This window comes from Lampetra planeri, chromosome 31, assembly GCF_965212315.1.
Source record: "Lampetra planeri chromosome 31, kcLamPlan1.2.h2, whole genome shotgun sequence".
In the NCBI taxonomy this organism is placed as follows: domain Eukaryota; kingdom Metazoa; phylum Chordata; class Hyperoartia; order Petromyzontiformes; family Petromyzontidae; genus Lampetra; species Lampetra planeri.
This window is the reverse complement of record NC_136137.1, coordinates 9,908,913-9,922,474: the sequence shown is the minus strand read 5'-3', so window position 1 is coordinate 9,922,474 and position 13,562 is coordinate 9,908,913. Positions and strand designations below refer to the sequence as shown.

Here is a 13,562-nt window from a genome sequence, read left to right as displayed (position 1 = left end):
CCCTCTCTCTCTCTCCCCGCGTTTTTAACTTTACACTGTAAAGGAGAGGCGCGAGCGAGGGTGCAAGCACGGGAGAGTAACGGGGCCCGCGCAGATGAAACATTCACGGGACTGTTGGCAGCACACGGCAAATATCCTTGCTCTCTGCGGACGCCCGTCACAGTCCGTACGAGGAGGAGGAGGCAGAATAATCGGAGAACGCAGTAATTACACGGCTGAAGTGGGAGGAAGAGGGGGGGGGGTATGAAGTTGTAGCCAGGTATGTTCTGACTCTTGCTGCTAACATACTATGCGACCTCTAAACAGCTGTTGGCTTGCAAGGCAGGTGCCTCGGCTGTGTTATAGGGGCTGCCCGATGTAGTGGAGAAAATATGTACAATGGTAACAGAGCTGGGATACCATCATGATGGTTCGTATGTGAATGCGTGACCAACCATGACTTTGCCCCACGTGTTGTAAGCCTGCAACTCTGAGGTTGCCAGGAGATGGCAGTGTTGATTGTCACCGCCTCGTAAGCGCGGGTTTTCTGATGGTACTCGGAGATTTCCTCCGACTCAAATCCAAATGCAGTAATCGTAAATTATGGCGGCCAAACATACCAGGGAGGACCCTGCTGGGTCTATATCTTGCGCAGGTTTGTGTTTTGGCCGACTTTTATGGACGGCAAGGCTGGTGCCGCAGTGGTAACATGAATACTTTTATAGCAGGACACATGTAACATTGTGCGTAATAAGGAGGTGGAATTTGCTTAAATTATTGAAGGGAGCGCAGTTGTGGGTGAGTACGTATTTTGTTGGGTGGGTGAGAATTTTGGTAGGTGAGTGAATGGGATGGTTGGGGTAGGTAAGCGAGTGCAAATGTGAGTGGGCGAGTGAGTATTTAGGTGGGCAAGTGGGTATTTTGGTAGGTGAGCGAGTGAATGAAAAGTGGCGTGGGCGAATTAATATTTGAGAGAGCGAGCAAGTGGCGAGCGGATGCTTGAGTGGGTAGGCGAGCGAGCGAAAACACGAGCCGGCAGGCATTTGGATGGACGAGCAAGCGCGCAGTCAGTGATTGAACACGAATGTCCATGTACTTGCGTGTTCCACATGAAGCACAGAGTGTTGAGGTTAAGAAATAAATGCTGCGTGTGTACGCGCGGTCCCACGTGCCACGCAGAGTGCGCTGTACGTCACGTGGGACGTCGCGGAACAAAATAAAAAAAAACGATTTTTTATTTGACCAGGTAAGGAACACTGAGCTACGTAGCTCATTTTCAGAAGCGACCTTGCCACAAATGATAGCTCAACGAAGTGGCTTATCATCACGTGGAAAAATATAATAGCCAAATACTATAAAACGCACGTCGATTGTAAATGTGGAGGGAAAAATCAGGAGAAAAAAATCGGGCACGCGCAAAACGTAACGACAATTTGCAACTGAACGGAAAAAAAACTCAAAAAACGTGGGGAAAGCGTGTCTGGCGCGGTGGGTCATGAGCACCGTTAAGAGGTGGGAACCATCGTCATTTGCAACCACTGCTCTCTCCCGGCTCCACGCACAGCCCCGTGAATGTTTCATCTGCATGGCCCACATCACTCCCCCGCGCCTGCACCCTCGAATGCCTCTCCTTCAAATGCAGAGGACCTTTGAGGACCCGAAATGTATTTAGTCCATGAGCCTCCACCAGCTATTTCACTTGTCGGTACCAGCGGACTTTGGTGGTTACCAATTTATGTATGCCAATTGGTGACCTCCAGGTTTCCAATTTCTTTATGTGGCTGATAATAGTGAATAATGTGATCGCTTTTCGAAATAATTTGGTTATCAACTAATCCACTCTTATTGGCCACGTAAATAACGCTTTCTGCTCTAGCCCATGGACAAATGATGCGAGGAAATGCGTTGGCACGGCACCAGCCGGGTACAGGAGCACTTGCGTGTGCGTTGCGTGTGCGCCAGGTTCAATGCCCACAGGCGGAGGAGGAGGATGTTGCTGCTGCCTATTATGAGATCATACAGTAGGTGAGCTCTCCTGGGGCTCAGCGACACCGCCCCACTTTTCCGTCCACCAATACCACGGTTCGTCCCGACGAGTGGCGCAGCGGCTTGCTCCTCCGCCACGAGGGACACAGCCGGCAGCATCCGTCGCACCAGCACCACCCGGGGACGGTGGCACGCGTTCAGCTCGGGGGGTGGTGGGGGGGGGGGGTCTGCCCATTGGGGACGCACCGCCTCGCTCGCGTATGCGACCCCTTATGGCAACCCCACCGTGGGGAGCGGTAGCGTGCCGGTTAGCGCGCTGCGCTAGGATCACGGCTACGACCCGAGTTCGATTCCCGCTCACGGCCACCAACAGCAGTGACGATTATCTGCACCGGTCCTGGGCCTCCCCTAGGTCGACTCAGCCTCAAATGAGTACCCGGTGCGGTGATGCACACTAGGGAGACAAAGGCGGTCGGGCGTGGTGCTGCCCACCCACCTCCTAGTGTGCCGTGGCGGCCTTCATAGGAGCTCACTAACAGCACTTGCCCCAACAGTCTGTTAAGGCTACACGGGGCATCTCCGTCTTTGTCAACCCCACTGCTAGTCGAGGGCCGCCCTCAGCAGCTGCCTGCCAACGCTTCGCCGTGCTGGTCGGTGAAGTAAGGGAGCATAGGCTTGGGAGCATAGTACAGTACAACAACGTGCTGCTGTGCTGCCCTGCCGTCCGTTACCCACGACGAAGTATCGCGGCGGCCCAAGAACCCACGAGGCTCAGACGCCCGCTTTGTCTGCCCAGATGTGGCGAGGTAAAGCGAGGCAGGTGATTGTGGCCAGAGGCGAACACGCAAGAGGAGACGCACGAAACGGAAACGCACGCGGCCGCGGAAGGCGCGCACAGCAGCCACTGGGACTGGATCGCCTCGGATCGTATCGTCTCGTGCGACGGCTCGAGGGGGGGGGGGGGGTCGTAGGGGGTTGTTTAATGGCCACTAAATTTGGCTTGCGCCCATTCACGCACCATAAGCGCTCGCGCTGTACACACGAACCGCGCTGTGCGTGTTGGGTAATTCACGTTGGATGCGTTCCCAACAAAGGAGAAAGTATCGATATGTATCGGGAAATCTGTCCGTTGGCTCCAAGTGCCTCTTTCCCCGTTCGCGTTTCTCGGCAGCAATCCGACAACGGCGGTGTCTTCACGAGCGCGCTCGATAATTTACCACCGAGGCGGAGTAATTAGTGCACTCGCGACACGAAAGCAAAGCAAAGCCCGAGTTGGATTCCGGGCCACGGCTCAACTGGACCTCGACCCAACAACCATCCGGGCAGGTTAAGCAACCCACACAACGAGCGGCGACGGTAACGCTTTGTCCACACAGCCTCCAACAACCTCCAACAGCATGGGCTGGGGGACGGGGGGGGGCATTCATCCAGCAGTGGATTGACAAAGGGATGAGCGTTCGGATGACCATTATTATTTACAATACTTAGCGCGCGCGCGCGCGTGTGTGTGTGTACACAGCTGCGTGTAGCGGCGGACGCGGATCAACACCGCAATTCAAAGCGGCAGTAGCAGACGCCTGCAAACTTCACCCGCCTGCACACACGAAGAAGACAAAGCCCCCCCCCCCCCCAATAGGCAGACATAGAGAATGTTGGCTCAAGAGCTGTCAGCGAGAATCTATTTAAGGCCGGAACGGCGCGCGAGGGGGTGGTGTGGCCAAGACCCACGCCGGGCCGCCTTTGTCTCCCCCAGTGGCGATGTTGACAACGCCGCACCAGGAACTCGTCGTGGGGACCGAGTCCACCTTAGGGGAGGCTCCCAGGACCGACTTCGATACGACTCGCCTCTAAGGCTGGCCGTGTTTGGGAATCGAAGTCGGGTCGCCAGGTTCATAGCGCAGTGCCGCTAACCACGAAGCTATCGCTCCCCTAGCCGACACTCGCCTGTATATATACACACACAGAGACACAACGTAGACAAAGCTCCCCCGTGTAGCCCACACAGACTCTTGGGGACAAGTGCTGTCAGCGAGCACACATTCAGGCCGGAACGTCACAAGATTGGTTTGAGTAACCAGCACCACGCCGGCCGCTTTTGTCTCCCTAGTGGCGATGTTTACACACCGCACCAGGTTCTCATTTGAGGCTGAGTCGACCTAGGGTAGCGGGGAGGGGGGGGGGCCCAGGACCGATTCAGATTATCGTCACTGGTGTTGGCCGTGAGCGGGATTCGATCTCGCTCACACAGCGCGCTCGCCGCTGCACTCCCGCACCAGATAGTCACACAACGCACCCACAACGACACTCACCTGTACACACACATTCGCTCACGTCAACGTCTTAGCTCGCGGGACACTCGATAATTATTATCGCTGCACGACTACAAATAACACAACGAGTCCTCGAATAGCGTCCATAGACCGTTAGGGGACAAGCGTCGTTAGCGGAGAAACAGTGCAAAGGGGGATGTGGGCTGGGGAGTGTAGCAAGTTCCGAAAGGTCACTCGCCACTGATATCACTCGTCAGACGCGGCCGGGAGTTTAACTCGGGTCGCCGGGGTTCGTAGCGCAGCGCGATGACCACTACACTACCGCTCCCCCACGTTCACATGCGCACACACACCGATACACGCACACATCTGCAGACAAAGACAGCTGCACACACGAACAGATATCGCCTTGTCACACACACACACGCACACATACACACGCACACACACACACGCGCATTTACCTGTAGGCGCTCAACGACACCGCACCTGTACTGGCGCCCGTGCGCGCACACCACACACACACAGCTATCACCTGTACACACAAAGACCCCCCGTATAGCCTTAACACACTGTTGGGGCAAGTGCTGTTAGCGAGTAGAACCTACACGAGGGGGTGGGTGGTGCAGCACCACGCCCGGCCCTCTTTGTCTCCCTAGTGGACATATTTACACACCGCACCAGCTACTCATTAAAGGCCGAGTCGACCTAGTGGAGGCCCAGGGCCGTATCTATGTATGTTGAACTTTTTCGCACCGTACGTAGCCACCCGTGCTAATCGGAGGTGCGGTGTCGGATAATGACAATCGTTGCTGGCGTTGGCCGTGAGAGGGAATCTCTCTCGGTTCGCCGGGCTCGCAGCGCAGCGCGCTAACAGCTACGCTACCGCTCCCCCACCTGTACACCCCTGCACACACCTGCACACACCTGCACACACACGCACACACCTGCACACACACGCACACACCTGCACACACACGCACACACCTGCACACCTGCGCCACCGTCTCATCCGGGATGCGCGGCGCACGCGGCCGCGGATCGCTCCTCGCTCGTCGCCCGCGCGCACCGCCAGCGACGACGGTGTGATCCTTCCTCCTCCGCGTTCCATCCACAGTCACCACTTCCACCCCCCCTCTCTCCTCACCCTCACTTCACTCCGCAGCTCAGCCGGTCGGTCTGTCATTTACCGTGAGAGGTGAAGCTCGGTCACTCTCCCCCCCGGGGCTGCTGCTGCTGCTGATGATGAGGAGCAGGAGGAACTCCTGGGTCCCGGAGACTTCTCCTGGCACTGTGAGACCCCCGTGCGGAACGAGGGCGCGGGGCGCATGGCGAGCGGAGAGCGGCAGCAGCGGCGCTCAGGTGCGTGTCTAGGGGAGGGGGGGGGCACGCGCTTCTTATCCCCGAGCCCCGCCCCCGAAACCCCCCTCCCCCTCTATCCCTCCCCCAGCGCACTGGATACGCGCAGACCCCAGCGAAGGGGTCCGTGCCGTCGGGTGTTCCTGTGCCGGTGCAATTGGTCGCGTCGTTAAGGAGCGGGTTCCCCCATCGACCAATGGCAGTGGCGACTCGGCCGCCCGGCTCCGCCCTATTCGTGCCTCTAGCCACGCCCCCCGTGGATCACTGCGAGTGGGAGGCGGTGGCCGTGGGGGGGGGTGCCATCTGCAGCAGCAGCAGCAGCCTTGACCAATCCACTGCTGGATGGCAGCTTCCTCCCAAGGTCGCCCCCAATAATCTATGACGATTATGGGCGGAGTTCTGCGTGGGGGGAGGGCACGGGGGGGAGGCAATGCCTCCCACCCCCAAACTGGACACCTTTCTTAATTTATTTTCAGTCGTTTACAATTAACATGAATTAATTCATTACATACACACGCGATTCATAATGTGAGGGTCAAAGCGAATCGCTGCCCCCACCACCCCCCCCCCCCCCCCAAATATAGAAGTCAAACTCCGCACTGTGATTACGATCCTGCCATGTAATACATTCACGCGTCACCATCTCAGTCCGGACTGATTAAAATCGCTCTCCGCGGGTGTCCACTCGGGCGCGTTCAGTTCATTTGCTGCCACTCCACCATTATTGTTGGACCGCCTCCCACCGTCAGTGTCCCTGTGCGCTGCGAAACTCCCCTTGTGTGTGATGTCGTACGAAAGTGAATCGAGTAAGGGTTATACTAATAGGGTTTTTTCCCCTTTTTTCTGGCAACAAAACTGACACCTTTTGCAAGGAATCATGCTTACATTAACCACAATACTTGCAGTCAAATGCAAACAAAAACAATACTCTGATAATTTATGCATTGTCTTTGAAACTGATTGGTCCACACCAGAGACAGCTTTCTTTGGAGCCTAGTCTCATATGGTAGGAAAAACCCTATTAGTATATTTTGGTACTGGCAAAGGAGGTCCCATGATGAAACGAGTAAGGGTTGTTATTTTTTGTTGTTTAAACATCTATTCCCGATGAGACTAAGTTGATGAACTGATATTTGCGTCGATTGACCAACAAAAGTTGGAGTTTTGAATCGAAAGAATAAAAGTTTGTAGTCGTGCGGCGGATGTTCCCGTGGTTGTTACTGCAGCCTAATGTCCGACGTTTCGCTCCACGTGTTCGGAGGAAGTTCTTCCCGGCACGTGGAATGAAACGTCGGACACCGTGCCGAAACAACGCGCGGTATGATCCACGAACATCGGAGAGCTGCAATTGTGTTTTAGGTACGGAATGGGAAGGCAACGTTCATTTACATCCCTGTTTTTCCAAAAGCATTTCCCTTCACATAGCTTCATTGTGATTCGTCAGTTGCAACCAGCTAAATAAATAATTCTAGCATATGTGTACGTATGTCTGTATGTTGAACTTCTTTCGCGCCGTACGTAACCAACCGTGATGACTAATCGGAGGTGCGGGATTTCCTTTTATTCCAGAAGGCCGCAACTGGGTCTCATCAACACCCCCGTTTCGAGGAGAGCCCCTGCATTTCGTGACGTTGCGCCATTTCCACTTGTGAATGGCATGCCGGGAAGAAACCGCAGCGCCGGAGAAAACCCCGTCGATCAATCAATATATCGATATTGCTGTCACAATAGAGTTTCTAGATCTAGTGAATATAAGTGTTGTTAAACCCGCCACCGCTCGACACGGCCAATTGGTTTGGTTCGTCACGTAAAACAAAGCGAGCCAATTCTTTACTAGTTCAGCACACCGGTTGTCTGTTGGATAGTAAACCCACAACATTTATCATTCGAGTACAGGGAATCTTCTACTTGCGAACATTCGATTTACGAACTTTCAGATATATATACTCTTTGGTTCTTTCGGTAAAGTCATGTAGGTAGAAAAATTAAATAAAAATAAAATGAAATATTATATTATTTAATATATCATATTTTTTTTTCTACCTACGTGACTTTATCGAAATAACCAAAGAGTATGGATTCATGCAGTCACGAAAGCTTCAAATCAAGATTTTCAGAGATATGTCCAGTTTCCAGTTCGGACCGAGAGTCGCAAGTTCAACTGCCGCGCAATAGATGGCGGTGGTGGCATTTACATCTGCAGAACATGAAGAACCAGTGGCATCTACATCTACAGGAGATTATACAACTTTTAAAGCCATTCCCCGTGTTTAGTGTACACGCCGTCTTAACATGTTTGGAGTCTACAGGAGTAAAGTTGTACTTACGAACCAATCGACTTACGAACAGACCTCTGGAACCCAACTCGTTCGTAAGTAGAGGAGTCCCTGTACGTTTCGCCGGTATTTCCAACCAGCATCATCAGGCGACAGCCAGAGTTATGGAGACATCCTCATGTTTCGGTCTTAAATATACGGATAAATGTGACATCGTCACTTGTGAGCCAATCACGTGCGAAGAGAAGAGGGGACGGAGGGGGAGGGGGGTTAATGCATTCATATAAATTACAATCGATCTATATTAATAGAGGTTTGTTTGGGTTAGATCGCGTAAATATATAAATGTGTCGTCAATCACGCCACCACCCGACACAGCCAACTAGTAAAGGCTGTCACGTGAACAGAACGTGGCCAATTCGTCACGTAACAACCCTTACTAGTTGGCTGTGTCGGTGGTGGCGGGTTTAACGACACATTTATATATTTACGTGATCTAATCCAAAAAAAACCTCTATTATGGATGATATTGGTCGCGAAAGCCTACCACGTGTTAAACTGGGTCTATATTATTGTTTGGGTTATGCACAGCTAAAGGGCCGTCCATAAATGACGTCACGCGATTTTGGACGATTTTTGACCCCCCCCCCCCCATCGTCACACGGCGTCACATAAAGTCAGACCCCCCCTCAAATATGACGTCAGAAAGCTCTGCCCCCACCCCCTCCCCCAAAATAAAACATGCTTCAAATCGCTTTAAACTATTGTCATTGTAGTGCATATTTAATGTGGCGCTGCACTCTGATGTTGTAGGAGAAAACATTTATTTTAAAAAGTAAATTTCATTAAGTAGAACGCGTTGTCTATATTTATTTAAAGTTGCGCATTTTCATGTGACGTCACATTTCTCAAACCCCCCCCCCCTCGTCACACATCGTCACAAATGTCTGACCCCCCCCCCCGACCCCCAGATGCGTGACGTCATTTATGGACGGCCCCTAATCAACGTAATAATGCGCGTGCATGACGCGCGTGCGTGATGCACATCCATTATGCATCTATCGCGGTGTTGCTATCTCCTGGTCGCTGCGCATCTCAGGGTTATCACAGAATCCATCAGTCAAGAGGCACTCTGCAACAACACCTTGCCAGGCAAGGCCGTAGCCATGGAGTCAACATTGGGGGGGGGGACCAAATCTTCCAGGGGGTCTGGGGGTCCCCCCCCAGAAAAAAAAAAATCGAAATTTGAAAACTCATTTCCTGCCATTTCCTGCCTAAAATATGGAGAGAAAAAATTCGCTAACACAGAGGATGTACTTGTTATTTATTTTTTACAATAATGTCTAATAGTGTATTGTATTACATTGCTCTGTTTTTTCTTTTCTACCTTTTCTTGTTTCATTGTATGTAATGGCAGAGATTCGGGATTAATTAAGTACAGCCATAACCACTATCATATAAACATAAAGCTATTTTATAGCAATTTATTGGGGGGGACATTTTGAGCATATGTGAATATTGGGGGGGGGATGTGTCCCCCCAATATATATTATAATTACGTCCTTGGCTAAAGGTAAAAAATCACCGCTGGCACAGTTAACTGAAAAGCCCGTGAAATTCGTTTACATTTTTGTTGATAATTTGTAAACCATATGTACGGCAAGTGGGATACAATATATGTTTAGGAGCGTGTTAGTACGCGCGCCCATGTGCGTGTGTGTTCATATCAATAAACCGTCACGTTTAAACATGACAAAATGTATATAATTACGGTCACAAACATGATTCTCAGAACAATAATCTACACACACACACTTCACAGCGGGCTAAGTGCTGGCTGGGACGGCTTAATGCTGCAAATGAATTCTCGGCCAGCCCCTTAAATAAACGGTGACGTTAATTGAGTGTAATGGACGGCGCGTGTGTGTGTGTGTGCGTGTATGTGTTTGTGTGTGTGCGTGTGTGTGTGTGTTTGTTTGTTTCAGGAAAGGGCGGTCCTGCACAGATGCCATATTTTCTGTCCGTTTGCTACAGCAGAGGTGTAGGGAATTCCAAAAAGACCTACATCTCTGCTTTATTGACCTGGTCAAGGCCTATGATACCATCAGTAGGACTGGGCTCTGGGTTGTTCTTCGTGCTTTCGGAGTCCCTGACCCTCTGCTCACGATCATTAAGGACCTTCATGATGGTGAGCGGGCCCGGGTAAAACTACGTGGCCGGGAGTCGGAGCCTTTCCCTGTACACCTTGGGGTGCGACAGGGATGTCCTCTGGCTCCCACATTATTTAACATCTATTTCGACTGCGTAGTTCGTGAAGCCTTCAATAGCTGTACCGGGGGAATTACCATTTGGTACAGATATAATGGGAGGCTGATCGACGCCCGGGTGCGATCAAGGGATGGCTCCCTATTGGTCAACCACGTTATGTATGCCGATGATTTGGTAATAGCTGCTCATTCAGAAGAGGAGTTGGAGACGCTGCTGCTGAGACTGGAGTGTGCCACTAAGAGGTGGGGCCTTACCATCAGCCCCACCAAAACTAAGCACCTGCCTGGGTATTTTGTACCATCGGGCACTCCACCCCCACAACTCCCAATCGGTGATGGGGCAGTAGTGGAGAGAGTGGAGAGTTTCCCATACCTGGGCAGTGTGCTCATGACCGGCTCCAGTTTATCAGCAGAGGTCTCACTCCGAATCAGTCGAGCGGCAATATCTTTTCATCGGTTGCGTAACGCTGTGTGGAAGCTACCTGGTCTGTCGCTCCGCACGAAGCTTCAGGTCTTCTCGGCCACGGTCATTCCCTCCCTTCTCTACGCTTGCGAAACGTGGACCCCCCTAGTGGAGCATCTTCGCCGGTTGGAAACATTTAGGCTGGCCTGCCTACGATCCATACTGGGTTTAACCAGGCTGGATTGTGTGAGGAGCTCACAAGTCCTTGAAAGATCTGGGCAAAGTCCCATCAGTGAGCTCCTCCGGCAGGCAAGGCTGCGTTGGCTGGGTCATGTAGCCCGCATGCCCAGCCACCGCATGCCTAAACAGCTTTTGTTCGGCCGGATCCAGGGGGCTAAACGGGCGCGGCACGGGCTAGAGAAGAGATGGAGTGATGTGGTACAGGAGGACGTGGAGCTGAGTGGACTTGCCGATGACTGGTACCAGCGGTGTCAAGATCGGCCTCAGTGGAGGAGGCTCGTGAAGGACGCTACTGGGCAGTTGGAGGCAGTCGCCCTCCAACAACAACGGAGGGCGGAGGAGCGACGCTCACAACAACGAGCGGAGCGCCGGGTGGCTAAAGCACAGCAAGTCGGCACAGTAGGGGGCACAGGTGGTGCATCAGCCAGTCATCTCGGTCATGTCAGTCAGTCGACCCGTGGCACCTGGGTCTGCCCCGTGACCTCCTGCCAGCGGGCGTTCGACACTTCACGTGGCCTCAGGGTGCACATGGCCTGGCACAAGCGTCGTGGTGACGTCACCGCCACTTAGTGGCGAATGGCGGTTGTTGTGTTTGCGCGTGTATGTGTGTCTGTGTGTGTGCGTGTGTGTGAGCGCGTGTAGGTGTGTTTGTGCGTGTGTGTCCGTGTGTGTGTGCGTATATGTGTGTTTGTGTGTGTGCGTGTGTGTGTTTGTGTGTGTGCGTGTGTGTCCGTGTGTGTGTGTGCGCGCGTGTATGTGTGCGTGCGTGTGCGCGTGTGTGAGCGCGTGTATGTGTGTTTGAGCGCGTGAATGTGTGTTTGTGTGTGTCCGTGTGTGTGTGTATACGCGCGTATGTGTGTTTGTGTGTGTGTGTAAGGAGCGCAAGTGTCGTTGTTAGCGCGCTGCGCTACGAACCCACCCACCCGAGTTCGATTCCCGCTCACGGCCAACATCAGTGATGAGTATTTTAACTTTTCCTAGGCCTCCCTTATGTCGACTCAGCCTCAAATGAGTACCTAGTGCGGTGTGTAAACATCACCACTGGGGAGACAAAGGCATCCGGGCGTGGTGCTGGCCACGCACCCCCTCGTGTGCCGTGCCGGCCTTCATAGGTGCTGCTCGATAACAGCACTTTCCCCAACAGTCTGTTAAGGCTACACGGGGGGATCTTTGTCTTTGTGCGGTGGTAATTGCTGGGTAAATAGCTGATCTCGTCCCGGGTGCCGTGTCCGCGTGCTAATCGGCACGCGGCAGCAACTCTTTAAAACGCCGTCAAAGTTTCGCGCGCGGGCCGAGCTCCACTGCAGCAAAAATATGAGGAACTGGGAAGTTATTTATAGGTCCGTTTGTGACGACACGTTACGTGGGCAGCGGTTACAGATTGTCGCACTCGTATTTAATCTAATGGGAAAGCCATCGACGGTACTCAATGTTGCTAATGTACTGTGTTCTGGGTGCTCTCTCATCACTTGACGATTTCATCCTACCTCGACATCCCTTTCCTTAAGAGGCTCCTCGGAGGGCTAATCTCATATTGCTCCACACATGGTCTCGATTAACCCAACACAGTCAGGTTTCTGACAAGGCCATTCTTATGGAAGCGCTCGCCTTCCTTTGTCAGACCGTGGATCACTCTCGCTCCGAGCTCTCTCCCAGATCTCTCCGCTCCTTGCATCGTCTCCACGATGATGCAGACCGTCTCCCAGAAGGCGTCTTCTGTCGGAGCAGCCAGTCAGCCGAGGCGTCGATCTTTCTCCTCTGCTCCCCCCGCCCTTGTCTGGAACTCTCTCCCCAAGCCGTCCGTGCTATCGACTCCCTGCCCCTGTTCAAGGCCAGGCCTCGATGCATTCCCCTTCTCCTCTGCCCATGACCGACTGCCTCTCTCGATGGATCAAATGCGCCCGCTGTTAAGGGACGTGGTCGCAGGTTCACACAGCGCTGTGTGCATCACAACTGGATATTGTAACATCCCACAATGCTGCAGCTCTGTATTAATCCACGCTTCGTACACCCCGACGTACATTATCCCCACGCTCGGGATTTTTTTTTATTTGGGTTGGGGGTGGGTGGGGGGGGATGGACGACCTCGGCTATAAATCTGGGAACCTGTCCTCCGAGAAGGGCTCTCGTAATGTGCACAAAGCCCTGCAGCTGACACGAGCCTTAACAACGATCATCACTTACAACGGCCACGGGCAAAAATCGCCGTCCGCCGTTTGTTTTACAGCAGCGGCGGCGGCAGCAGAGATGAGCACCAATTTTGTGACCGAGAAGCACCCACTTAGATTTTTTTTTTCGCTGCTTTTAGTTGTTCTGACAAAATATGTGATGGCCTCGTGTACATCTTAAAAGTCAGCAAAGTGATACTGAAAAGAAGGGGCGGGGGTGGGGTAATCTTGCAACGCAGCTAATAACCGGTACACCCCTCCAAAGACAAAGATCCCCCGTATAGCTTTAACGGATTGTTGGGGAAAGTACCGTTCGCGAGTAGCACCTATGAAGGTCGGCACGGCCCACGACGGCGTGGGTGGCAAACACCACGCCCGGCAGCATTTGTCGATGTCTACACACAGCACCAGATACTCATTTGAGGCCGAGTAGACCTAGCGGAGCCCCAGGACCGTTTCAGATAATCGCCACTGGTGTTGGCCGCGAGCGGGGATCAAACTCGGCTCGCCGGGTTCGTCGCGCGGCGCGATAACCGTAAGCGCCCCCCTGCTCCCACCACCACCACCAACAACAACAACCCCACCCCCTCCCTTCCCACTCGCCACCCACGTCT

At 53.0% G+C, this 13,562-nt stretch overlaps 1 protein-coding gene across 2 annotated transcripts in view; it reads right to left on the bottom strand.

Moving 5' to 3' along the window:
• LOC144729201 (leucine-rich repeat-containing protein 3-like) overlaps positions 1 to 5,610 on the bottom strand; it is a 58,081-nt gene extending 52,471 nt beyond the window's left edge. Inside the window, exon 1 of one of the 2 annotated variants that reach the window (XM_078609255.1) lies at positions 5,426 to 5,610. The gene's annotated coding sequence lies outside the window, so the exon portion shown is untranslated. Of the gene's footprint in view, positions 1 to 5,222; positions 5,376 to 5,425 lie in introns of those variants that run through there. The other variant, XM_078609256.1, reaches the window with a different exon arrangement.
• Positions 5,611 to 13,562: the final 7,952 nt, after the last annotated feature.